Genomic DNA, 12,924 nt, shown 5'->3' on the forward strand with positions numbered 1-12,924 from the left:
GCCATGCCTTTACTGTGCAAGTGATCGGCGAGTGGTCTGTCATTCGTAGCCTGGTGGCAGTCAGTATGGCGTCCTCAATCGGTATGGGATCAGATAGCCAGTGCTCAGCAGCCACCTGCGGCAGATATTTGGGGAGGTGAAACCAGAAGTGCGCATAGTGGACTCGTGCGCAAATGTAATATAATTCGAAGTTGGGTACGCCAAACCCACCCTGGGAATATGGCTTAGTAAGTGTGTCCCATTGAAGTCGAGGATTCTTACCTCCCCAGGTGAGACGTATCAACTCCGATCGGAGTGCAGAAAAAAAGTGCCTACCTGGGTTGTACGGAATGTTTAAAAAGAGATAAAGAAGTTTGGGGCGGATAACCATTTTGATGAGGGATGTTCAGCCGCAAAGTTAACATTATCGGGCGTGGTCAGAAAGAGATCGGGGTTCTATGCTCGTCTGTCTGACACAGGCTGTGAGGGCCAGCGAAGTGAGAAAGTCATACCGGCATATGACTTGTGGGGCGCTGAGTAAAAGGTATAATCCCTCGAGGAGGGGTGGAGATGCCTCCTTATATCACACAGCACAACGTCTGCCAGCGACCTAAGGCAGGCAACTGGAAAGGCTACTGTTTGAGAGGAGCGTTGGGTCCATCACCAGGTTAAGGTCTCCCCCCAATCTAAAGGGCTGTGTCAGGGGAAGTGCGGGCTGTCGCCAGGACATTAAGAATAAAGGATTCCTTTTGCTCGTTAGCCAGGGTGAAAGTAAAGGCTCCCCACTGCAATCTAACCACAAGCACCCTTCCTTTTCCCTCCGTTATCATGGATATTAGCTTACCATTGAACTTCTGGGCAAGAAGAATAGCGATCCCATTCTTTTTCGCAGGGCCGGCGGACCAATACTGCCGGGGGATCCAGCATGATTGCATACGGGGGTATCCTTGGCAAGCAGGTGGGTCTCCTGGCACAGGCATATGTCTCCGCCTACTTCTCCAGGAGATACAGCACCGCTCTAGGCAGGGCCACGGGCGCAAGGTGTGGAGCATTTTAGGATGCAGCTGCAGGAGCCAAAGCAATGTTTTTGGTGCAAAGAGTTGGAAAAAAAAGAAGACCCCAGAGAAATGCAAATTAATAACTTTGGGAAGAACATGTGATGACAAAAGTTCGTCAATCTGGTATAACTGTTGTGGAGCATGTTCCAGACGCGCTCCCCATAGACGCCAGGGCAGCTCCCTCGCTAATGTACAGTACTACTGGATGAAGTTGGGCATCAGGGGAGGCTCTACCCAAACCCGGCGCATTGTCCTCCTCCAACCCTGCGATTGTGAGCAGTTCCAGGTGGTCCCCTTTCGCTTCAGTTCGCTTCCAAGTTGGTGGATTCCCCTGAAAGAGCCTGGAGTACTGATTGGTTCTCTTTGCGCATGGTGTCTGGGTCCGGCTTTGGTCTAACAGGGGATCCCTTGACATGTTGCCGACCCAACCTCTTCTGCGGTCAGGGCCTGTCGCTGTGTCTCCATGGGTTCATCAATATTAAGCATGGAGAAGGCTTCTCTGAGCTATTTCAGTTGGTGCAGAGTTCCATCGTGGCATTAGATGATCCTGAAGGGAAGTCCCCAAGAATACTTTATGCCTGCTTTCCGCAGATGATCAATGACCGAATAAAATTCCCTTTGTTTTTGCTGGGTGATCCGGGAGAGGTCCTGGTACAGAACTGGGGAGTGGCTCCAAAATATGAGCGCATGCGATGCTTGGGCTTCTTTAGAATGTCCTCTTTAATTTGAAAATCATGGATGCATACCGAGATGTCAGCAGGCGTGTTCTTTTTGGGTCTGGGGTGCCCCACTCTGTGTACGCGATCGAGCTGCAGTTTAATCTCCTCTGAGCTTCCCAGGATGTGCTGAAAGAGGTCCCTCACGTATCCTCGGAGGTTTGTTCCCACAGCATGTGTCGGCACTCCTTGGTTGCATTTTTTTGTTCCTGTGGGAACCATTTTCCAAATCTTCATTGTGGGCCTGCATGTCCACCTGTTGTTTCTTGAGACGCAGGACCTCTTGCACGAGCCACTCTGTTTCATCCCCTCAGCCGGTTTCTTGATCCTCCATAGCAGCCACTCTATCTCCCACCTCTTCTATGTCGTGGTAATCCTCCAGAAGGTCCGCAGCAAGCTCTGCCTTCATGGTTTGTAGGTCTTCTCCAAGAGATGCAAAGAGAGATTCCAGGAAGGACAGGACCCTCTCCATCGTCCGGGTCTGCCCTGTGCTCACCAGCGTTCCCAGCTGACTTATTGTCTTGGGGCTGCTCCCTCCAGCTTCACAAGCATGTCCTTAAGGGAACGGTGCTTTTTAGCCCTGTTCACAGACATGGCGCAGGGTTTCAGGAGTGGCCGGTCAAGAGGGCTAATTTAGCAGAGGGTTTCAAGACTAGCTACCCTGATGAGCCTGTGGAAGTTTCCCCTAACGCATGAGCTCTGGCGTGGTCCAAAGCAGGGCACCAGAGCATAGTACCCTTCTTTCCAGGCCCGCAAAGGAGGCCTCAGTGCCACAGGAATACAGGCAACCGCCCCGCAGTTGGTGCACCAGCGAGTTCCGTGGCCGTTGCGAGGGTCCCCGTCTGTCCATCAGTGATCCTGCCCTGCAGTTCTCTCGGGCGGCCTTGTATTGGGAATCTTCCGCTGGCGAAACTGGGGGGGCAGGGGTCTTTGCTTCTTGCCTGGCTTACTGCATTGCTGTTTCCCTGATTTCCATAGAGAGGTTCACCATCCTCCCCCTCTCTCCGTATCCTATAGCTCCTGCTACACACTTCTTCCAGCTGGTGACTAGGCTCGGCATGGTGCAGTAGAGGAGAGCAGAGTCTACTCTAGAGCTCAGGGCCTACCAGGTCCGTCGGCCAAGGAAGGGCAGGCCTGCTAACTCCTCTTCAGAGTTGGCGTGATTTCCACTGCTGTCGCACGGCCCATGCAGCACTCTGGGCGTCTTCTCTCCTCTCAGGGATGGCAGTAGTGTCAGACGGGGGGGCCCCAGACAATTTACTAGGTGATTCGCAAATAATATGTATTCACTGAAATCCGATTTCCACAGGTTATCACTGGTGTGCAATATCATTTGATCAGTAAAACTGTATGAACTTGCAAATTTAAGGGGCTGTTAAATGGAAAATATGCTATCTGTAAATGACAGTGCGCTACTACACAATGCTTTAGCTACATTTTTTAAAAAAAATCGCCCGTCTCATGTCTATTAAACTAGGTGGGCCACGAAAGTTTGTTGTTCCTCTCTTCGGGCATCCGGGCTCCTCGTCTTGCGGCCTGCAGTAGGCTGCTTAGGGGCATGTCCCAGCGGAGCAGCACTCAATCCAGCCCTGTGTACAGGCTGGGGAAGCTTGTCGCAGGCCTCTGCGGCCTAGTCACCGCTGCACGGCTCCTCCTGGACAATCATAGGGCGCTCAGCAACCTCGAAGGAGCTACTTCCCCATACCCAAGCTGCACTCTGTGCCAGGTCTGTTGTAGTGGAGGAGGACCCCCATACACCCATGCATCCAGTGCCCATGCTCCTCATCTGCTGGCGCATGCCAGGCCCAGCGGCCGGAATGCTCCGTAGGGGCCTCCCGCTATGCGCCGGCTTCTCGCACGAGGGCCCCTGTGTCTCCTGGACCATCACTGCTTGGCTCTGTTCTGCTGTCCTCCAGGAGCCTTCAAAAGAAGAGAGTTTCCCAGAAAACCAGAAAGGACTGGGTATTAATAGACAAAACAAAGTGGGGTACCTTTCTGTGTTATTCAATTGACTGTTGACAATTTTAAATACTTAGCAGATAATCACAACACCTTTGACAAGACATGTAATGAAAATATAATCCAAAGGCTCTATAAATTCCTCTTTATACTCATATTTTTAATAAATAAAAAAAGAAGACATCTTGTTTTTAAACATAAAGTTCAGTACTGAGGAAGGTGTTTCCACAACTCAAATTTCAAGCACCGAAACGCGTCGACATAAGGACTCCATGTGATTTTTATTTATTTTTTATAAAAATTGTGATATGATATAAATGTTGTAATAATTTTGATGTTTTTATAAAATTTGTGCAACACATTTACTTGAAAACCAATTGTTTCATTATGTTATGAAATGTGCAAGTTCAAAAAACTAACTAGAGATTGTGCCCAACAGTCTATTGTACAATTTTAATCTGTTTTCCTACAAATAAATATGAGTATAAAGAGGAATTTATAGAGCCTTTGGATTATATTTTCATTACATGTCTTGTCAAAAGTTTTGTGATTATCTGCTAAGTATTTAAAATTGTCAACAGTCAATTGAATAACACAGAAAGGAACCCCCCTTTATTTTGTCCTCCAGGAGCCACCACAGGAAGGGCGTGGCCTTCGCTGCCGGCTGCTACACAGGTCGGTGGCCACAGGCTCTTCTCTCGCTTCGCCGCACTCTTGGGGATTCAGGAGGCAACCGCCTCCGGCATGGACTCCACACACGCCCTACCCCACCGCCTCAGAAAGCTGTCATAGGCTGGCTGGCTGAAGCGTCGGTGCTGGTCCACATCTTTGCCGCCTACCGCCCCCTTCGTTCTGCCAGGCGAGGAGCCCGAAGGTAACCCTCAATGAAAGGTTGGAGAACCGCTATTGCGATGCTAATGTGGCAACGGGCCGTAAAGACCAAGAATCACGTCTCATCTGTCCGCCATCTTGGACACACCCCTCATCCATTACATTTTAGTGAAGGTATGTAGTCAGTCTAATGACATATTGTATGCTTCTAAAAAGATTTAAGATGCTTATTCGAGCATTTTTTTGATGGAAGCAGAATGTTAAGGTCCAATGACTTCCGTATTACAAGAGGACCTCTGGGCTGGTGACGTGGAGGCGGGGATCTTGCATCGGGGGTGAGTATTTTTCACAAATATATTTATGCCTGTGTGTGCATTTCGACTCCAGATTTGTCAGATGAACACAAATCCATGATATATGTGGAAAAATGCCATACACCCATTACTGAGGTTCAGCCCATATGTTGGCAGTCCCGGCAGTGGGTATATGGTTCGAAAAGGGATAATCTGAAGATCGCTGCAAACAGGGTCCTGATCCTCGGGGTGAAGATCCTGCTGTGAAGGGGTGACCTGGAGAAAGGAATCCAAGTCGGCATCTGCATGGAGGAAGAAGAATGGGGCGAGTACACACCAGAAATTCGTCATCGCAACCTTGAAGCATGCGGTTGGACGGCATGTGCCGATCCCCTGTACAACCCTATAGTGGCTGCCTTTACCAAACTGCGGACTGCTGAGCTCACCGCGCTTGAACCGACAACTGCAATACGGCTGTCCATCGAAACACAAAACTCGCCAAAAGGCCCTTGTTGATTATTGCATTGTGAATATTGAGGCCTGGCATCTTAGTAATGATTACTAATAGAAAAGAGGCCAGAGAGCAGCCAAAAACCACCAATAGTAACTAAACTTGAGGTGATTTTTGGGAATGCATATATGAAATGAGAGAGCGACTAATGGCTAGTTGCAGATCAGTTAAAACAGATGAGGGTTAAAGTGATTGCAATGCAATAAGAGGACACATCCCAAATGCAAAGCATCTCCGACCAAATGAGTGCAAAACTCTAGTAAGTGATAGCCCTGCAGATGATGTAGAAACATGTAGGCTCTATGTATAACTATTTCCTAAAATGCAAGATTTGTTAACAATAGCTAAATACATTAATGGATGAGAGGAAAAGTATGGAAACCCTGGATTGACTCAGACTGCTTAGCTAATAAAAAATGATAGCTTTCAGAGAAAGAGGATACCTAGGTTTGATTACAAAAAAAGAAAAAGTTATATAAGGTGTAAAATATTGGGGAGTTATTAGAGGTAGCGAAAGGAAAATCCACCAAAGAGTCTTGGGAAACAGTAGCAGGGAGAAGACACAACAATGTAAACAAGTATGTGCATATCTAGTGTTATGGGAGCAAGTCCTTCATTTCAAAACTTCATTTAAACAAAATTTGAGCTTGACTGGGCACTCCTGAATGTGACAATTTAAGAGGCAGTTCCACAGACGAGCACTTTGATCTTTGAGGAAAGTATTAATGCCATAAGGGCGCAGAAACACATGGTGGTACTTGGACCTAATTGTATACTGCTTGATGTTTTTGTTCGAACCAACGGTATGGACCACGGTTATATAGAATATAAGGAGTGCATTTTGAAAGGATGTTACATTCTACCATCATGGCATAGCACTATAATCCTCCCCGTTTTTGAGAAAAGTGACAGGTGTGTGCCCGTCAATTATCAACTGCTGGAATCGCAGATAACACATTTGGCAGGCATTGACTGAACGAATCAGGAGTGATTATTTTCCAGGAGCCCTCTGGATCAGTGCTTCATAAACGATTTATAACCATGACCCACATTTTTGAACAACAAACTTTCGTGGCCCACCTAGCTTTAATAGACATGAGACGGGCGATTAAAAAAAAAATGTAGCTAAAGCATCGTGTAGTAGCGCACTGTCATTTACAGACAGCATATTTTCCATTTAACAGCCCTCTAAATTTGCACGTACATACAGTTTTACTGATAAAATTATATTGCACACCAGTGATAACCTGTGGAAATCGGATTTCAGTGAATACATATTATTTGCGAATCACCTAGTAAATTGTCTTGATCCTATTTAAATCTTTGTTTCCATCACACTTCAGAAATACAAAATATGCTTCATTTTTGCTTTCCTAACTGCTGGAAGGGTTATCTTACAGGTATTTACATTTAGTTTTTTGTGATAAAAAATGACATTCTTCAGGCTTTTCTGGCTATACCCCAGCAAGATTGTCACTTAACTAACTTTACTTTTCTTTCTCTGACTGCAAGGTGGGAGGAGTTTTTAAACACCAATTCCTATGTTAAAACAATAAACAGCAATCTGTGAGAAGACCTATCCTTACATATGACCTCAGGCTTTAAAGCGCCTCAAATGTGACCTGATCAAAACAGAATTTAAAGTGATCTTGATTTATTGGCTGGACTTTTCCTACCCACAGTTTGGAAAACACAGCCTAGATAATTTACACTCTGTACAAAATAGGTCAACAGACAAAAGATCTCCACTGTTCCTAACATTCATGTAAAGTAAAAATCAATTCATTACACCTCCAAAAACTTTGGATAGCTTTGGGAAAAGAAGTTATGCCACCCAGTGTTTTCTACCTTTTGAAAGCGATGCATGAAAATAACATTGCACATGTTCGATACGATAAGAAAGGAAATGTTACAGTTAGTACCATTCACGATGGGATTAACATGTATGTTATGTCCACTCTCTTTAGTCACTTCTTGAAAGGTTTTGTAGCTTTTAAATGGATTGAAGGCTATACTACCCAATACTGAATACACTCCTGGCACTGATTTAGATTGTTTTCTCACATTATGGTTTCTCTAGCATTCATTCTCGGAGCTAGTCATACACACTGCTCAATAGGTTTAGCAACTACTGCTCCCAAAAGGGTCCAGTGATAAATGAAACTCAAACTGAAACGAGGATCCTGGGAGGCAGGCATAAACCTCAAAGACTTAGTAAGATTAATAGATACCTGCTTGACCAATTTCATTGGTTTAATTATTTTGGCATAAGGTCTTCAAATACATTATTCCTGCTGCAGGTAACAATTCAGCACTGACACTGAAACAGGTCGCAAGTTTAAATAAAGATTATAAATATCAACAAGGTTGCACAGCAATCTATGCCCTAAACAAAAGTATATACTAAACCCTTTGATGCAGAATCATATGCTAGTCAACTGTGGGGCTGAAGTATTGGCAGGAAAACCCAAATGGCAGAAAGTACATTCTAGTGAAGTCTATTGCAGTTGGTGGCCTGGTGCTCCACTGAAAAAGCTGAGAATAGAACTGGGTGTCAGTGCAGTTTAAAAAAGAATCTCTTTAAGGCCCATCATATACTGAATACAACTATGTCTGAGAGAACAACGTTCTGTCTGTAAGCTAGCATTACTTGAGTTAATGGATGTTGGAGGGAAACATGTCTGTTTCAGCAATAACCTATCACTATGCTTTCCTGCATACTACTCTTTCCCTTTTACTTCAGGCATCACTCACCCAGCGCCGGGATACTCAGTAGAGTAGCTGTGCGCTTTATAAAACCCCTGTTAACATATCATAACCTTACTAGAACATATCAAGAACTCTGTGTAGCCTCTACGTTGCGAGTAACTCTGGCTTATGCTGAATTCTTTCAACAAAGGATGAATAAATGGGATAAAGGAAAATATTGGGATACACAATAGAATCATATTTCATCTTAAGCCTAAGTAGGATCCATGCCTATATTTCGAGCTAAGATGATTTTTTATTTCTGAACAGCATAATTTCAAGCTATGATTGGTCCTCATATCTTTAAGATATTTTGCTACTAAACACCCACAGAGCACCGTGGAGAAGGGATAGTGTGATGACTGATGCTTAAAACTGTATTTGTGATGTTATTCCTAAAGAAGACCTCCAGTACCCCCTGACTGTTTAAAACGGAAGTTTGCTAGCTAGGTCACTGTCCACTGTTAAATAGATTTGGTATAGTGAGAGTAGGCGAGACAATGACATTTTGCCATTTGTGCATCCAACATTATTACGACATATTGAAGCCTCTTCACAAAGGCATTTTGGAATGTTGTTACGTAGTTCTCCTGTAGTACTCTTTTACACCTTTGTGAAAGGGCCACAAGATATCTAAAAGGGGAATATGGAGGTAAAAGATGTATATAGTTAATACAGTTAGAAAGAACTGTGCCCACTTTGCACTTTTGCTTTTAGGGAGTTGCATGTTTCTGGGCAGATAAAAAAAGGCAGACAAGAGTACGAAAATGAGTATCCCGATAGTAATATTGCCAGTACTCCTCTAAGTGCTTTTGTGAATAGACCCCTCTTCCTGCAGTTTCATAGCTGCTCCCTGGAAACTATGTAAAAGGGGCATAATGGCAACTTGATAATGTTTTGATATTGCTTTGCTTTGGAAACAAAAAGACTTGTGTATCAAGTAAATTTGATAAACTATTTGCACCAAAAACTTGATTATATTATTTCTAGTTGTAGAATATGTAATATTTTGAGCAATTTTCAGGCTGTATGATCCAGCTCACAGGTGCCCTCTAAAGGTTATAGTTGCCCCCCTATCACCTTTCAGATTATAACATTTTAGGAGGTGTGAGAGGCACCCAAATTCACAATTCAAAATGCAGTTTAAATTGTTTTTGTATTCTATGTATTTCGTTTTTATAACCGCTTATGACAAACCTATATTGTTCACTTAGACATTTATAATTTTGCCACACTCATTCAGTATCAATAAGTTAATTTATCAACATGTTGATAATAAGCTGGTTATTATAACATATAATTTGTCATTTAAAAACACCATTTCATTATTTCCTTAAGACATGTTCACTGCTGATTTATTGAATACCAGAAGCGCAACAAGTGTTTCATGTCACCGTTCCCTTTTTCAGGGCTTCTGTAAACAAAATAAAAAAAATAATGCATACTACTACTTACGGCTTGTATCAAAGGTATCCACATAACACATTAACACTCTCAACCAAATTATACTGTCAGAAAATATTTCATACATTCATTAGTTTCTCTGTGTATCTTGTTTTCAGCAGAATTACACCATTTTATAATGCAAATAATTCTCCTTTTTTTTGGCGAGTCTAGTGGCAGTGCGCATGCACTGCTCGCTCTGCGAGGCATGCTGTAATAGAGTATGCCGTGGAAGCCCAGTCCACTCTCCGCTTATATTTGTCATTGGCTTGCCTCGTCGTCTTTCGTAAAGGCTGGTTTGTGATTCATAAATAGGCTTGGTAGTCCCTCCTTGGTTCCGCCTTGTCTCCATTTGTTACCTCCCATGAGGACTGGATATTTTAATGATGTTCGTACTCTACAGCTTTTATTACCAGTTGGTGAGGACTATTTACTTAATTAATGGGTTCTTTGTTTAGCTGCAGAAGCATACATGACGTGCTGTCTGTGTTAACATTGTTTTTTTTTACTTACAATGCAGCACATCGTAAATGGCGCCAGTGCATCTTCTTTTTGAAATGCGGGTAATGCAGGTTCATTTAACAAAAATATATATATATATATATATATATATATACATTTATGTTTGCAACGCGTGCGCTTTAAAAAAAAGCGGCCTGTGCCTTGCTTTTATTTTGTGCACACACTACGATCCCGGTCTTTTAAGGGCAACTGATGCTGCCTAACAACTAGGGGTGGGCAGAATTTTTGTTGTCGCGCTACGCAAAGCTCCACGAAATTGCTTGTTACGCCCGTTCGCAATGCTTTTTTCCTGTTCGCGAACGCTGTTTGCGTGCTCTGTGCTCGGGGTGACATATCGTGCGCACACGCATTTTGGAAGCGCGAACAAGCAAAAAATTCCGCAAAGTAGCAGATCGCGGAATTTTGGGCAACTCCGCGGCACAGGGTGGAGCGCGCATGCGTGGGGATCCGAGCAAGCCATCCCCGGCAAATGCTATTCACCACAAGTTAGAGGCTCCTGGCCCTGAGGCAGTTTCAGCTTGCGGCTATGGGTAAGTGGGGGCTCTCAGCCCACCATAACCACACAGTTAATTAAGGCAGAGGCTGCCTCCCATCGCCTCCTCACGCCAGTTTCTTCTGTTTGAACAGAGCTGAACGCATGCTTGCGACGCCCTCCACAACCCCTCTTTCACAAGTGCCAGCCATTATAAACTATGCGGCCCACAAACCTGAGCTAACGCTTTTTCCAAATTCTATTAATTTTAAAATAAATACCAAGTCCCAGTTTGAAGTGGCATAATAACCTGCAAAAATGAACTGTAAAATATAGGTACTACTAATACAACCCTAAGAATGTAAAATGAACAAGAAATAACACCAGAATTAAAGCAAGGGCCAGGGAGTTCAAAATGTCCATTTTACATTATACCTATTAACCGTGGAAAGACACCTCCATCCATCCAGGGGTGATCTCGAGCACCCTTTGCCCCTCAGGGATGTGTGTATTATCTTAGGCCATGCGGGAAATGCCACTTTGAAGACCAAAAACTTTCAGAACAAGCACTGGCAAAGACCATCTGTTTTGCCTATAAAGTTGTGTACAGAGCGCGGCTGCCATGTAGCTTGGCTCGAAGTGCTGATGGCTCCTAAAGGCCTTTTATTCACATTATAATGAATATTTACTCACTCTCCATATGTTTTCAAGACACAAGCTCAATTTCCCTCTTTTTCCTTGATTTTTTTTAATGTTGCTGTACATCATGCTGAAAAATATAAGTTGCCAAACATCGTTTTTCTTTGTTTCCCTACACCCACTATTTTTTCACTTCATACCCACACGATCCCAGCCTACAATTGTATATAGAATAGACTGTCAACTATAAAAGACAAATGGCTTGAGCAGCAGAACATCCTGTTCCTCCATTTTCCATGGCAGTCACAAACATCAGCGGTTTTGAGCGTTGGCCAGCTCGCTGGGATATACATTCTTTATTAAATATAGTTTGAAGTGATTGCTAGACTGCTGTGACCTTGGTGGTACTTTTTTTATTTTGTGTCTAAAACCTTTAAATAAAAACAAATTTGTATTTTCCTCCAAAAGAGATACTCCAAAAGGGCCCTGCTTTTCATACGAGACACTAACTTAGTGCATGAATTTACGTTTTGAGCCCATAGTTTTACCAAACCCAGGGGTACCGTGCTGGAAGTTTAATTTGCAGTGTTCAAAGTTAGAATGTTTCAGAGGGGAATGTGTGTGGGTTTGAAATTTAGTCTAGTATGACCTAACTTTTTCTATGAAAAATGGAAGCCATAACTCCTTAGCCACAAAGGATATGCCTCACTCTGAACTTCTGATAAGTTGGACAAATGCACTCGTGAATTGGTCAATTTTTTGCTACAGTGGCAGCTTCCAGCCCACATAAGATTTCAACTTTATAAATGGAGCAGCGAGGAAAATACCACCTGGGAAAAAATGTATCTTTAAAGATAATTGTTAAATTAATATATTTACTTATTGTCAAGGCCACTAGAATTATGCAATTGTGCTGCTGTGGCATTTTCCGCAAAATTACATATTTGCTGCACATGCTACATAATCCAGCATCTTCTGCATAATGCACAGCTTTGCAAAAAAATAGTGAACAAGCATTTACAATGCAATAGGTCTTGCATTTACGCGAGTTTGAGCTAATGGCATGGTAATGGCAATGCCTTTTATTCATGTTTTGGTTTTCAAAACATAAATAAAAGTCATTGTCATTTACAATGCCAATAGCTTAAACTCGCGTAAATGCGAGACCTATTGCATTGCAAATGCTTGTTTCTAATTCCTTGTGAGAGAGAGAGAAAGAGCTAGAGAGAAATAATGATATATAAATGTATGATATGACCAGTTACCCTTTATAATGCTTCACTCATTAAAATTGTTTCAAGGGTAGAATACATTTAGAGGATTAAAAGAAATGGTAACCTCCAGTCTTATTATTTAAAATGCACACAACTACTATCAATGGTCGTACCCGAAATTACATGAACTTTCTGGACAGAAACCCCATTGGGTGATAGTATGAAATAGTATGACAAATAAAAGCTGTTCTCCTGTAAGAACAATTGAACTCTAACTTAAGGTGTGTCACACAACTGAACAGTAAGAATTTTCCATTAACCCTATAAGAGCCCCACACTTTTTAACGTTTATATGCAACCATTGGCGGAGGTCGTTCACCCTTTTGGCTTTGAAATCGTGACCTACGCTGATGACACACAGCTTGTGCTGGCCCTGAATCAGCCAGGACACACCCCGTCTAACTTGAACAGTTGCCTAGTAGCAGTCACAAAATGGATGGCCTCTTCCCATTTAAAACTTAATGGGGACAAAACTGAAC

The 12,924-nt window shown here is 43.2% G+C and overlaps 1 protein-coding gene across 1 annotated transcript in view; it reads left to right on the forward strand.

Annotated features, from left to right (window-relative positions):
- The window catches only part of NDUFA12 (NADH:ubiquinone oxidoreductase subunit A12), a 167,345-nt gene that overhangs the window by 22,688 nt on the left and 131,733 nt on the right, over positions 1–12,924 (forward strand). The window lies entirely within an intron of this gene.

The sequence above is a fragment of the Lissotriton helveticus genome, chromosome 1_1 (genome assembly GCF_964261635.1).
Source record: "Lissotriton helveticus chromosome 1_1, aLisHel1.1, whole genome shotgun sequence".
NCBI lineage: Eukaryota > Metazoa > Chordata > Amphibia > Caudata > Salamandridae > Lissotriton > Lissotriton helveticus.